The sequence below is a fragment of the Amphiprion ocellaris genome, chromosome 24 (genome assembly GCF_022539595.1).
Source record: "Amphiprion ocellaris isolate individual 3 ecotype Okinawa chromosome 24, ASM2253959v1, whole genome shotgun sequence".
Classification (NCBI taxonomy): domain Eukaryota; kingdom Metazoa; phylum Chordata; class Actinopteri; family Pomacentridae; genus Amphiprion; species Amphiprion ocellaris.
In genome coordinates, this window is record NC_072789.1 from 10,543,667 (window position 1) to 10,558,266 (window position 14,600).

Consider the following 14,600-nt stretch of genomic DNA (forward strand, 5'->3'; position numbering starts at 1 on the left):
GAACCCTCTGTTTTCACTTCACACACACAATGCAGTGCAGCGGAGAGGAAAAAGCTGGGCTGCGTGCGCTCACTACAGTATGTGCATGCACCTGCGCTCATGTGGGTGATGCTTTGCAGGCTGCAGCACAACACCCCTTTTTCTCCCCCTCACCATCCACCACCTCCAAAAACACACTCTGCAGCAGAGGCCTGTGGTGCTGTCGTGCAGCAGGCCGGGGCAGTTACATAAGCCCTGCTGGATGTGCTGCTGCACTGCAACGAGAGGCGACCTACAAGACAGTAAACAACTGACGTCACTGCTTCCGTGGCATGCATCAGCTCGCAGCAGGCCCGGGAGGGGAGGAGGGGGCAGTTTGTAGTGTGCTAGTGTAGGACTGAGTGAGCTTTTGGCATGGGGATACAGAGGGAAAGAGAGAGAATTGGGCAGAGTAATAGAGCTAAAATCCCCCTGTCGACATGGCCGATGATTAAGTGGAGCGTCAGCCTCCTCTCTGAGCTGCTGGATGTGGCTGCAGAGACCCTGGACGCAGACACATTAAGATCTGTGTTTTCCCAAAAGCTTCCCCTTGGTTATTTACACTGACTGTAAGATTTCCTAAAGGACAATGAATGGAGGGAGGATCCAGGTGAAAGCCAATACTGAGAGAGGAGCAGTTAAAGGAGCAGTCAGCTGGTTTTACAGGTGACGATCAGATTGCTGCTCAGCTGTGGAGTGATGGAGTCACTGCCATGTCATTACGGCTATCTCAGATTAAAACTGAGATTGTACAACAAAGTGGTCAACTTGAGAGTGGAAGTTTGAAAGATGTGGACATTTGTGGGCGTTGCATGATGGGAATCGTAGGTAAAAGTTACACGGAGGTCCTTAAACCCTCCTGCTGTCCTCATTTACGGGCACCAAAAAATATTGTTCCCTTGTCGGAAAAAAAAAAATCCAGAAATTCAGCAAAAAATTTCCCCAAATTTAGAAAAATTTGCAAAATCTTCAGGAAGAAAATTCCAAAAATTCCTTAAAAGTTTTGCTTAAAAGTTTTATTTAAAATTTTTAAAATTTTTTTTAATTTTTATATATATATATATATATATATATATATATATATATATATATATATATATATATATGGCAAGAAATAAAATTTTAAAGAATTTTTAAATGGTTTTAAAAAAATTAACTCACATTCCAGACCTTAATTACAAAAATGTCCATGTAAAATAAAAAACACAACATAAAAGTTTCATGTAATACCGATACATTTTACTTTCAGTGACTCATTTTGTTTCACCAGCATCAGTTCTGATCATAATTAGCAAATATTCATTTATTTTCAAGGAATTTAACCCTCTAAGTGCCACTTTGTTTACATGATGTCATTGTATTTTTCATGCAAAATTGATCTAACGGAACAAATATTGTTATATTGCTGTTATAGTGGCACTCTTACATATAAATGCAACACTATATTACATACTTGAACTCTCTGAAAACTTGCTTCATTGTGTTAGTTAACCTGAAGGGTTCAGGGAAAACACATGACCGATTTTAATAAACACGTCTAATTAAATACATATAAACATACAAATAACATGAATTTAGCCAAAGACTGCAGAGAAACTAGTTATTGCATTTTTGCTGACAAATTCCTCTTTATTTATTCCATTATGTTTAAATTTAGCCATTTTTTCAACCCCAGAAAACAAGTAAAAGTAGGTCAATCAACAGCTGGCTGTGACTAATTACTGCTGCTATTTTTAATCTATTTTTTCTATATCTATGGCGTCATGTTGTTTATATGGCAAGTCATTACATGTTAGGTGCTCGCCTTGTAATTCTGGTTAGGATTAACATTATTGATATTATTATTTCTGTGCTTATTTATCTATAACTACTTCAGCGTCCTCCACGTCTCTGCTGCAGCCCACATCTGAGTTTTTCACCTGAGAATCAATGAAGACTCATTAGATCTTATTTACCGGATTGTGTTTACTGCTCTGGTGAATGTGTGTGACGTCGTTGTGTTTCTGTAGCACAGTGCAGCCCAGAGGCGAACGCTGATATCCATCACAGGGCGTATGAGAGCATGTTTTCAGTACAGTGTGTACCAACGCTGCCTCATGTGCATTCCCAGCATTTGTTTTATAAACCCAGTGAGAAAAAAAACCCACTCTTGCCAAAGCGGCTTTTTGATGTATCGCCGCCTCAAGACACGATTGAACTCCTCGCCACACAATCTCAGACAAATGCCAAGAGAGATGAGGACACGGAGATCCTGTTCACCTAAATTGCAGAACAGTAAATATTGCTTTTTTCAGCCAGACTAAACCAGGTGACCATGGACTGAATTAGATCAGTTTCACACACCACAGACAATCCAGCTTCTGTGTTTTTTTACCCATCTACATTCTGACTGTCTCCCCATTCACTCTGTCATAACGCGCCGTGTCATAACACTCCCCCCCCCGGCTCCGTTTGTGTTGTTATGAAATGATTTTCTGATAAAATCCCTGACTGGACGGGCAGATGACCTGTGTAGTTACATCATGTGGTGTAATAGCAGCCGAGCCGAGAGGTCGCCATGGCAGCCCTTCGCTGACCCTGACTCGCTCTGCATTCTGGCTGAAAGCAGCTCCTTCAGCAGTAAAGTGAAGCACACTGGAAAAAATGCCCCTCTCAAAGCTAGAAAAAAAAACGTATTTCAAGGAACTTTTACCTTGACATAAGTGAAAAAAAGATTTCATTACGTCTCATCACATCTTTTGAGAGATTACAGTTCTCTCTCTCATTGCATCACCTCCAGAAACCTGAAGAAATTAGCATTCGCAACAAAAATGACAGAAACGTTCTCTGTACAACTGTTGAAGAGAATCTAAAAGCAAACTAGCCTAGAGGAGTTTAACAGCCTTTCCGGATCAGTTCACGTTTAGTTGTTCAGGCTGCACAGTAACTAGCAGAGCCATTTTAATAGAGCAGTTATGATCTAAGTTCTGGACCGATGTTACACTTGCATGAGGAGATTGTCACAGTGCCAATAGAACAAGTCAATAGAACAAGTGAAAAATGGCTTGGTAAGATTTCTTGAAATAAGATATGATATTTAGAATATTGAGATCTTAAAATTAGCTGGAAAAATTTATCTTAAGCTATATTTTAACCAGGATTGTCAAGCTTAGGTGTCTTAAAATAAGCCAGACATGCTAAAAAAAAAAAAAAAAAGCAGTTTTTTACTCAAAAATAGATTTTTGATTTCATGTAACCTCCTAATTTGAGATGTATTAACCCTCCAGTATTGTGATGTCCAAAGAACATTTTTTTATTATAGCCACATTGTGAAACCTAATTTTATTGATTAATAATTCTTCTAAAGTTCCTGTTTTAGGCCTACAGGTCACACTTTAAATTTAAATGATAAATTCTCAGACCTATCAGCTCACTGCCGAATACAAACCAGAACAGGCAGCTAAATAAATACGGAGCACCACTGTGTACATACAGCGTGTATTTGTTATAAAACCGGCTGAAACAGGAAGGATGTATTGGATTAGACATTCTACTTTAATGCTGTGTTTTGTTTTTGTTTGTATATTTAATCCAACTTCAAAGATCCCTATTGGAATCAAAGGGTTACGGTATAATTCAATAACTTTAATCTGATATATATAATCTAATCATAAACTGACTGAGATACAGATAAATATATTTTTTTTCCAAAACAGCTGTATGTGTTTTAGCTGTTAAAGGGATTTTTGGACCAGAACAATAAGTGTTGTTGTTCACAGAGCTTGCTGTGCATAGTTTATAGTGGTGATATTTTCTTAAACAGCCTCACTGGGATCATAAATGATCTCTTACATTGTGCAGGCAGGCTCATAACTGTATCATCCACATTGGTTGTCGTACCTTCTTAGATCTTGATTGATTAAATGACTAAGAAATATTGTTAAATTGTAGATGAAATTATATTTTGCCTGATTTTCCCAAACAACATTTAGCAGCTTTTGTCTAAAGCTATTTCGATTACAGTAAATGAGCTTATGAGACAAGATTATACAGCTCTGAAATACTATGTCTACTTGTCTTCTCTGTGACTAAATACATGATTTGTGTCCATGTATGTTGACTGATGCAGGATATGAATGTGGACGGTAGAAGTAAACTTCATGGCTCCTTTTATACAGAAAAACGTGAAAGTGCTGCTCTGCTATGTGGACAAACTGCTTCGCATTTAACCTCGAAAAACAAAGAGTTCTCATGGATGTTTTTGGAACTTCCAGCTGTGTTTGAAGGAGGGACAAACCGATCGACTGGTGGATTGTTGTGGCTGATATTTGGCCTCTTTGTGATGGGGAAGCTATGGGGAGACTAAACTGGGGCAGCAAGGGAGAAAAGAAAAGGAACTTCTGGGGAAGCAACAGGAGAAATGCTCAGAAGGAGAACAAGACATGCAAAAACTAGGGAAGCCTATGAGGGACAATTCACATGGGGTGACTAACCTTCAAAACACAGTACAGACTTAATCTTAAGGATTTATATTGTGTTCGAGACGGGGAACAAACCAGAACCAAGTACAACAAGGCTAGGAAAGCTTACAGGGAACCAGGAGCTGATTACAGTTACAGAACAAGAAAAGCAATCAGAGAACATTTTCACGTATTCTCTAGGTGTAAAGATGCAAATATGAAGCACTTTAAACAATTACACCAAGTCACAGTTAAAAAACTCTCTGGTATGACACCTTGACAACCATCTCCAGCGAGTAAAGTGAAAATGAACACACACACGTATGCGTTCTGTGACCTATATATAGCTTCATCTTGACTCATGCATAATAAAAACACCTGAGCAGAACAAATAAAAGCAAACTGTGGCTATAAATCTGTTGCAGCTTTGGACCGACACTCCAGCACTGCTCTTAAAATCAAACTGCTCCACTTGTTTAAAAGCTCGATAAAACCGTCACTCGGTGCAGCTGTGTTTTGGTGTGAGCAGCTGGAACTTAGTTCACAGCTCACCTGTGTTTGGTGTTTGGTTGCTTGCATCAGACATGCGTCACTGCAGGCTGAGTCAGGTTGGGGGGGTTTGTTAAGTACATTTTGAGAACCACAATTTGCAACCTAAGTGAGTGTTTATACGTCACGCTCGGGGCTGTTATTCTGACCTGCACGCTTTGTTTTTCACATACTGAGTGCAGGTAATGATGAGTGGTTTGGTTGCATTGCAGAGTTTAAAACTTAGCTGGAAGTCTTTCTTTTTGTTTGTATTGATTTCCTATTTTTGGAGCAGCATCCACTGTCCTCCTAGAATCTATCATTCATTAAAATACTTTCAGCTTTGGAAACATCTGGTTATTTTTATGCTACTTCCCTTTACCATAGCGAGCTGGGTCATACCAAAATCCACTTTAGAGTTCTAAAGAACAGAACTACAACCGCAATCTGTCACTTTACAGTGATGCATTTCACATATACATTTTATGTCGCAAAAAAAAGCATTTCAACTATCAAGAATCCAAAATCACACCTTTTGTAAGTCCATATTAACCCTCCTGTTGTCCTCATTTAAGGGCACCAAAAAATATTGTTTCCTTGTCTGAAAAAAATCAAAAAAATTCAGCAAAAAAATTCCCCAAATTTCTGAAAATTTGCAAAATCTTGAGGAAGAAAATTCCAATAATTCCTTAAAAATTTCCCTTAAAAGTTTTATTTAAAAAAAAAAAAAATCCCCCAAATGTCACAAGAAAATTCTATTCTATTTTCAAAAAATGAGTGAAAAGTGCTCTGATCTAAAGGCTTCCTGAAACATGTACTTGCAGTGTTGGCATTAGCTTCTCCTCCGCTAAGGTCACATCATTGATTGTGCCGCATTGTGGACGCCGTAGTTGTTACCTGCTGCACTCCCATTATCTGAGTGCTTCCTTTGAACCCGGTGACCGATAGAGGATCCTGAGTGATAACCGCTCCCATCCCCGACCTTCAGCCTCAAACATGACGAGGCACCTTCGCTCGTTGTTCTCGTGTCACATCGGCAGCTGATACTTTGAACGGTATCACCTTATGCAACCTCATGCTGTCACCAGGCCCTGCTTTAAGACACAGCTCTGCACAAAAACAGCTCCTTACGTAACCTTCAAATTAATGACATGCAGCGTTGGGAGGCATCTTGTGGGACTCAGGGGTCAAGCTTTGATTCCGATCAGGGAACGATGCCAGGACAGTAAGCTGTGAAGTTTGATGTATTAAATGGGACGCGAGCTTTGAACTGGCTTATTCAGTGTAGCTGCAAGTGGTTAACCTTTTTATAAATCTATTTATTATTACAGTAGAGCCACCACTATTTCACCACAAAGACATCACTTCTGATAATTTACACTCCTGCACTGGAAAAAATGCCCCTCTCAAAACTAGAAAAAAAAACTTATTTCAAGGAACTTTTACCTTGAAATAAGTGAAATAAAATCTGCCAATAGAACAAGTGAAAATGACTTGGTAAGATTTCTTGAAATAAAATATGGTATTTAGAATATTAAGCTCTTATAATTAGCTGGGGAAACTTATTTTAAGGCATATTTTATCAGGATTGTCAAGCTTAGATGTCTTAAAATAAGCCAGATATACAAAAAAAACCCAGTTTTTCACTCAAAAATAGATTTTTGCTTTCATGTAACCTCCTAATTTGAGATAAATTAACCCTCCTGTTGTCTTCATTTACAAGCACCAAAAAATATTGTTTCCTTGTCTGAAAAAAATCCAAAAAATCAGCAAAAAAAATTCCCCAAATTTCAGAAAATTTGCAAAACCTTCAGGAAGAAAATTACAATAATTCCTTATTAGTTTCCCTTAAAAGTTTTATTTAAAAAAAAAAAAATCCCCCAAATTTGGCAAAAAATTTCTTGTAAATATTTTCAAACAATGAGTAAAAATCTTCCAAAAAAATCCTAAAAATATCTAAAGTGATTACATATATATCAGTAAAACTTCTAATATTTTCTTTAAGAACATCCACAAAAAAATCAACCAAAATCCAGTGAATTTTCGAAGTAAATGTTCTTCAGAAACATTTTTAACATTTCTTTTTTTCCACCAAAAATGTTCAAAAATTTCCCAAAAATGCTGAAAATGTGGACATGAGAAGTTTCACTGTGAAAGTATATATTTTTTCCCACATTTTCAAACTTTAAAACGGGTCAATTTGACCTGCAGGACGACACAAGGGTTAAACTTATTTTGAATTTTCTTGTAAAATTCAACTAAAAACAAGATCATTTCAAGATTGTTTGACTTAACAAGATATTTAAGATGCATTGTCTTAAAACAAGTCCCTCCATCTTGCTGAAATGTCACTTGTTAAGTGAATTTATCTTAAATCAAGTGGGATGAGACATTTTGACTAAAAATAAGACAAACAGACTCGGTAAGATTTTGAGTTTTTGCAGTGTGTGACATTTTAACAGCAGGGCACTATTGATTGCTTCAACAAGGCGTTTAATGTGCACACTGGGACGATCAATAAACCACATATACGCTGTTGTTTACTGCTCTGTGCTATCAGGGTGTTTTTGTTTTCTTCAGGCCGGGACTCTGGCCCTCAGTGTGTGATGCCGATCGGAGACACTTGGCAGCGACTGTAATCCAATGAGCAATCGGAGCAAGTACAATCTGGTCATTTGTAAACAAACATTTGCTCACAGTCTGTCTGTGTGGCCCGGAGCTGCTCGGTCTGACTGTTCACGCTCATCTGCTCTTTAAAGTGCAGCACATTCAGGACTGTGATGCTGTTGAATATTGTTTCTATGTCATGTGAGAAAAGTGTGCAGCAACTCATTTACAGCAAGTCAGAACCATGCAGATCTTAACCCTCCTGTTGTCCTCATTTACGGGCACCAAAAATATTGTTTCCTTGTCTGAAAAAAATTCAAAAATTCAGCAAAAAAAATTCCCCAAATTTCTGAAAATTTGCAAAACCTTCAGGAAGAAAATTCCAATAATTCCTTAAAATTATTCTAGCAGAATACCAGCTCACAGGAAGAGGAGAAATCTACACAGCCACAAGTCACACAACTCTCACTAATGCCATGCCATTAAACTCCTGTAGCTGTAGTAATAAATGTCTTTGCAACATTCATCAAGTCATTAATAGAACAGTTTAGCTCTTGATAACCTGCGGCTCTAGTGAGGTGACTGGTTGGAAAAGAAGAGAACTTTGGAAGTCCACTGTTAACACTTTCAGGCGTGTCTTCCTCAGTTGTGTAAGCTTGTGACATGAAATGAAAGGTCACACTGTGTTTACAGCACACTTACGGCCATTAATATGAAGATAACCACGTGTTTATTTTGCTTCTTGGACACCTCGTTGCCACCTATCACAGCCGTCCCATAATGAGCTCTTTGTTTCTACAGGCCGGTTGACTCGCTCTCCGCTTTCCTGCCGTTGGTGTCTGAGGTGTTTGGATCTTTCTTCGTGGCTTCATCTGCTTGTTTAGGGACAGAGGTTAAGCGTGTCTCTTGCCAGGGCTGGATCAGGTCGGGAGGTTTTGGGTGCAGCATCTTTGCGTGCCACCGGCCTCCGTTAAGCCCTCTGAATGTGTGTCTCCGTCCGACTCTGGCTGCTCTGTAAGCTTTAGCCTTGTGGCTGGCATGTTTGACGGATGATTTACTTGGCTGCCGCAAACATGACCCCGGCGTGACCTCGGTTTAGTGGGTGTTTGTTGTGCCGCTGACTGAGATTCCTACAGGCATGAGCCCATTCCCACTAACAGGACTGGTTTCATGTTCCTGCAGACAGCTCCTTGTTAACCTTCCTGTTGTCCTCATTTACAGGCACCAAAAAATACTGTTTCCTTGTCTGAAAAGAATCCAAAAATTCAGCAAAAAAATTCCCCAAATTTCTGAAAATTTGCAAAACCTTCAGGAAGAAAATTCCAATAATTCCTTAAAAGTTTTCCTTAAAAGTTTTATTTCAAATAACTCCCCCAAATTTGGCAAGAAAATTCTTGTAAATATTTTTTAAAAATGAGTAAAAATGTTCAAAAAAATCCTAAAAATATCTAAAGTGATTACATATATGTCAGTAAAACTTCTAATATTTTCCTTAAGAACATTCAAAAAAAATCAACCAAAATCCAGCGAATTTTGCTGAATTTTGGTTGATTTTTTTGCGAATTTTCTTAAGAAATATATTTAACATTTCTTTTTTTTCCACCAAAAAATGTTCAACGATTTCCCAAAAGTGTTGAAAATGTGGACATCAGAAGTTTCACTGTGAAAATATTTATTTTTTCCACATTTTCAAACTTTAAAACGGGTCCAATTTGACCCGCAGGGTTAAAACTTCTTATGGGAGCAGTTGTTGAAGCAGCACTGCTGCGCCTTTAAAGTGCAAAGAATTAAACTCATACCAGCTCACAGGAAGTAGGTGACACAGGTCTTCGCTCCACTAAACAAACAGAACACCTATAGAGCTGCTCATTTATGTGACTAAACCTCCAGAAAGAACAGCTTTAGCTTGAAATCACTGTGCAATCTTGGCATTTCTGACTGTATAATCTGTGTAGCTCCACGTGAAAATAACAATGAATTTCAGGTCATTATCTAACTCAACAAAAGGATTATGTAATGTTCCGTTCGGTATGTTCCACTGCATACAAATGGTTGCAACATGTCTCCGTTTGTGTTGGTTTTACACATATATTTGTCCCACGTGTGCTCCTTGAGTCTGTTTTTGCATTCACTGGACTGATTGTGTGTTTACTGAAAATCTTATGAGCGTCGGCCCATCGGTGCCCAGCATGGTGACCAGCAGACGCTCCGACCGGCCAGTCTGACCCAGTCACACACCAGTATGAGGCCACAGAGGCGATCCGCACACAGAAACCTTCGGAAAGTAATATTGACCTTGTCTGCACGTCAATGGTGCGCTAACATGTAACGGAAGCACGTCAGAGGAGCGTTTTAAGCAAACATGAAGGGAAGTTTCCATAGACGGGATGCACTATAATAGAGACACACTGGGGCTGGTTAATAAAGCCAGAGCTGTGTGTGTGTGTGTGTGTGTGTGTGTGTGTGTGTGTGTGTTTCCACTCAGTGTGGGTTCACCGGCTGAGTGGGCCTTTATCTTTGTTGTGTGACCATAAAAGGCCAGTTATTGGTCATAAAAGTGTACACGTCAGGACACTGATCCCAGGGTGGAAGACCTCAACACGCGTGTGCACTTTTGTGTCATAAAGCTTAGCGCTGTGTACACAAGGTGATGTTTCCCTACGCGATCAGAGTTTAGATACACCATATCATTAGGCTGCTTGTCTGTGTGCGAGTCGGCGTGGACATTTGTGTGTCTGTGTGGCCCAGGCAACGCAGGGCCGTGTACTTTCTGATAGATTAAGCCTTACATAACTCCACATTCCACTCAGCAGGTAAACAAGCACCGGGACTAAGGTCAAAATCAGTGAGGTACCGGCTCGACTGCGGAGCCAGACGCTGGAGCCTGCAGCAGATCCCAGCCTCGGTGACCCACATGCTCACAAACCCCAAGCTGTCATTAAAATCTGCGTGGCTTAGAAAGCTCAGTAATCAACAAGAACTGTAAACATCCATTTGCGTAGTCGGTTAATTGCCACTGTAGTACAGTGACAGTGCTGGGAGAATGTTTGGAAGAAGAAATATGCTGCGGACCTGCCAGGAAGCCAGATTTTAGTCGAAATGCTTGTATTCATATAAGGAAACGCTGCAGCCAGGAAAAGAGCTGTGTATTAGAAACAGATGGAGAAATAGAAATGTATCAAATAATATATTTTTCCGGTGCTGTGCAGAATCCATGACCTGCAGATCGAGCTGTATGTCACTGAAAACACTTCATATATGGTAAGTTAGCAAATGAAAGGATCGGCATGTTGTCTTCTCTGCACTGATTTAGTGGTGACACTGTTAAAGGTGGAAAATGTGACTCTAATCCAATAAACCCCGTCTCCCATAAGTTACTCTCCTGTACACCTAAACTGAATTCTCCATTATGTTTTCAAAGAAGTATATTTTCTGCTGGAATGCATTTCACAAATGTTTCAAATCAACATATGTTTGCCATATGTTATTTTCAGAGACTCCACTTCACTATCATGTAATATTTCAGCCCTAATAGAATTAAAAGAATATTGTGTTCACACATATCAACAACTTTGGATGCTTACTAGTATCACCCAGTGGAAAAATACATAAAAATCCATAGAAAATTAGTAAATGTCAGCAAAGAAATCAGCAGTGATTTTCAAGTATGTCATTGCACTAGCAAAAACAAAAAAAAAATATGCAAATTGCACAGTCTGTGGCATTAAAATGAGAGCATCCAGTGTGTTTGATGCAAAGGAACATCTTAAATTGAAACTGCACCAAAAAAAAAAAAAAAAGCAGCCACCAACGAAGATGCTAATTCTGAAGCTCTGGTGAATGAAGTGTGGACTGGAGTTATGCTTTTGCAATCTCATAACACAACACAATCTACGGAACTTTTATCATCCATGTTGATGAAGATTTATTTGTAATCTGTATGATTTTGTGCATATATCCAGAAGCAATATGAATGAGAGACATATGTTCCGCTTAAGTTAACATGTATGTGTGCTGATTCTCCTCCAGTGTTAAGTTTAATCCTCTTCTGAGTAAAATGAAAATAAAAAAAAAACCTGCATTAAATATGAAACTGGGGCAAGAAGCAGTTAGGTCAGCTTAGCGTAAAGACTGAAAACGTGGGGAACGACTAGCCTGGCTGTTCACAGTTCTAGTAGTTGAGCACGTTTTGCAGGAACAGCGACGAGTGAAAGGTTAAATCCCAGCAATTCATGTCCGATTGTCAGTTTAGCTGTGTTTCCTCATATGGCAATGCAGAGAGAACCAACATGTTTATGAACTTCTGGGTTTAAGGAGGAGTTATAACAAAGCACCTAAAGCTGCAGTCGAACAGGAGTGAGCATAAAACAATCCCTGTCTGCATTCATTCATTCTAAGATCACCCTCAGGAGACTCAGAGCTGCTACTGTCCAAACAACTAAGACGGGCAGGTTACAGTGCAAGACAGCAAGCTGATTACATTAATGTTAAATACACAGATGGTGCTCATGCAGGCATCCACACTTTAATGCATAGTGACGTTGTGTAGATTAACCTAAAGGCTGAGAATAGACTCCGAGGCAGCCGGGGCGCCGCTTTCACAGCTCTGCTTTACAGATGCAGGAGGCTCACTAATAGATTTACAGAGATGAGATTAGAGGAATGTATGGGGAGTAAAACAAGATTTGTAACCAGGAGAAAAGTGGAGGGACAACATTGGCTCGGAGAGCTGAGTGTCTCTTTTCCATGTTTGAGAAGTGAACTATCACGGCAGATAAAACAACACAACGGCAAAAGAAATCAAGATTTTAATTAAATGCATACATTCTTTAGAAATTATTTTTGTGGACGTAACGTTGATTGTCCTAGCAATGTTTGAGCTCTGCAGTTTATATTAAGAAGATGAAGTTTTGCTAAGAAGTCTTGCTAAAAGTTGTTTACTTTCTGTAATTACATGTGAACTTCACACATAAATTACTGAGCATGGGTCTGAAGGCTTGGTACAGCTAGTTCCTGTGTATCGGTCATATAAACGTAAGCTAGTCGAAGTAGCAGCCACTGTTAAGCCAGCTAATTGGACTGTAATGAGCTAAGCGAGCTGTTACATTACATTAATCAAAGCCTCACTAGCTGTGAAATGTGCTAAGCTAAGCTACACCAACATGACAAATGTAATTAACATTACTTTAGCTAGCCAGTAGTTAGCTATTGACAAGCTGCTAGCTGGTGCTTGTAGACTGTGTGCAGAAGAGTGTTTAAAGTGGACAAAAACGAGTAAAGTAGTGAACTGAAACAGCTGTGGTGGTCTGGATTGTAGACTGGAAATATTTTATATATTTAACAACTTTTGCAGTGTATGACTGAGAGGCCTTTTGTGCCAGGAAGTGGGAAAAGCAAATTAGCTAACAGGCTATTTAGCTGCTGGACTGTGTGAACGGTCAATCTGTGTGACTTTATAATTAAAAGTAGGCTAGCTGGGTTAACACATGCTAGCTGTGTAACTTAGCGGTTCATATGTGTTTTAGCATAATATTTCACATAACTGGCTACACACCTGGCAGCCCAAAAACCCTTCACAGATTGCTGGCTATGCATTATTGGTCCTGTTTTTGTTGAGGTAATGCTCTATTTGCATATTTAGTAAAAACTGACAAAATAAATCTCAATCCCATGGATACAGTGAAGTGCATTGTCTTGTACTGAACACTTGTGAGCATCAAATATATAGCTTATGCGGATGCTAATGCGAACAATGCTACTGAGAAATGCAGTTAAACTAGCAACACCAGTAGTTGAAGACATGCTACCCAACACTAGCAGTAACTAACAAAAAAAAAGGAATATGGCAGATGGTGAAAGTGTTTTACATGTATTTATTATATTGTTTAGTTACTGTAAGGTAATGCTAATCTAGCTGGAAAACTTGTGGGAATGAAACAAGCATTTCTATTCTGAACTTACTAGCATGTCTAACACATAAAGGCTTTAAAAACTCATAGTCAAGCTGATTGATGAAGCTCAGTATTTCTAGTATTTTGCGTTTGTATTTATTGTCGAAATGTAATCATTTTCCTGCACAAAAAAAGGAAGCACAGCTAAAAATAAAATAAAACAATGCAGATGGCAGGAAAACATAAACTAAATAAAGGCGCCTATGTTTGATTGTGTGTTTTACAGCTTTTAGGTCATTGGCAGCATCATCCCAAATCCACTGAGTCAGACTGGTTGTGTGCTGAGGGCCGCACTCAATGTTAAACTGTCATGCTCGGTATTATAGGCTTAAGCTAATGCCTCGGTGTCTCTCTGACTCGGCTCTGAAACAGCATCCACTACGCAGGACCTGGTGGCATCACTGCCAGCCGCACAGAGGATACAGAAGAGTGTGACGCACAAGAAAAACGAAAGCGAGATCACCTTGTTGCTCATAAATGCTGAATGCATCAACAGTGCAGAATGTACAGCGAAAGCCATGGCGACATCAGACACATCTCTACACCAGCACTGCTTTGTTTCTGCTGCATTTTCTAAAGGAGCATCTTAAGGGTGTGTTCACATCAAGCATGTTTGATGTGGTTTGCTGATTTCCTTTCTGTGCCTGAACACCAGTGGCATTCATTTACGTCACACCTGAACACTGTTGGCCATCATGCTATCCAGTTACAGGAAATCACCCAGAACACACAGTTTAACAAGTCAGGGATTCTTTCTTTTTTACAAGGTCTTTCACAGCAGAACAAACTTTGATCGCACACAGTAAGGTGTCTTCAGTAATTATGTGAGAAAACGCTCTTTAGGAACCACTTTATAGCTCTGTGTGCCTTTAATTTTGTTTCCTCTCGGGCAGTAAAGGGCAGAAACACAGATGGAAACATGGATAAGCCGACAGGATTTATGTGCATGAGTGTTTGTGTGCATCAAAGTCACTGTAACTCCTAATCTCGCCTTGCGTGTTATGCTTTTTGATTGTGACAGAGAATGGCGTGCTGAAAACTCCGATGTCATGCAGAG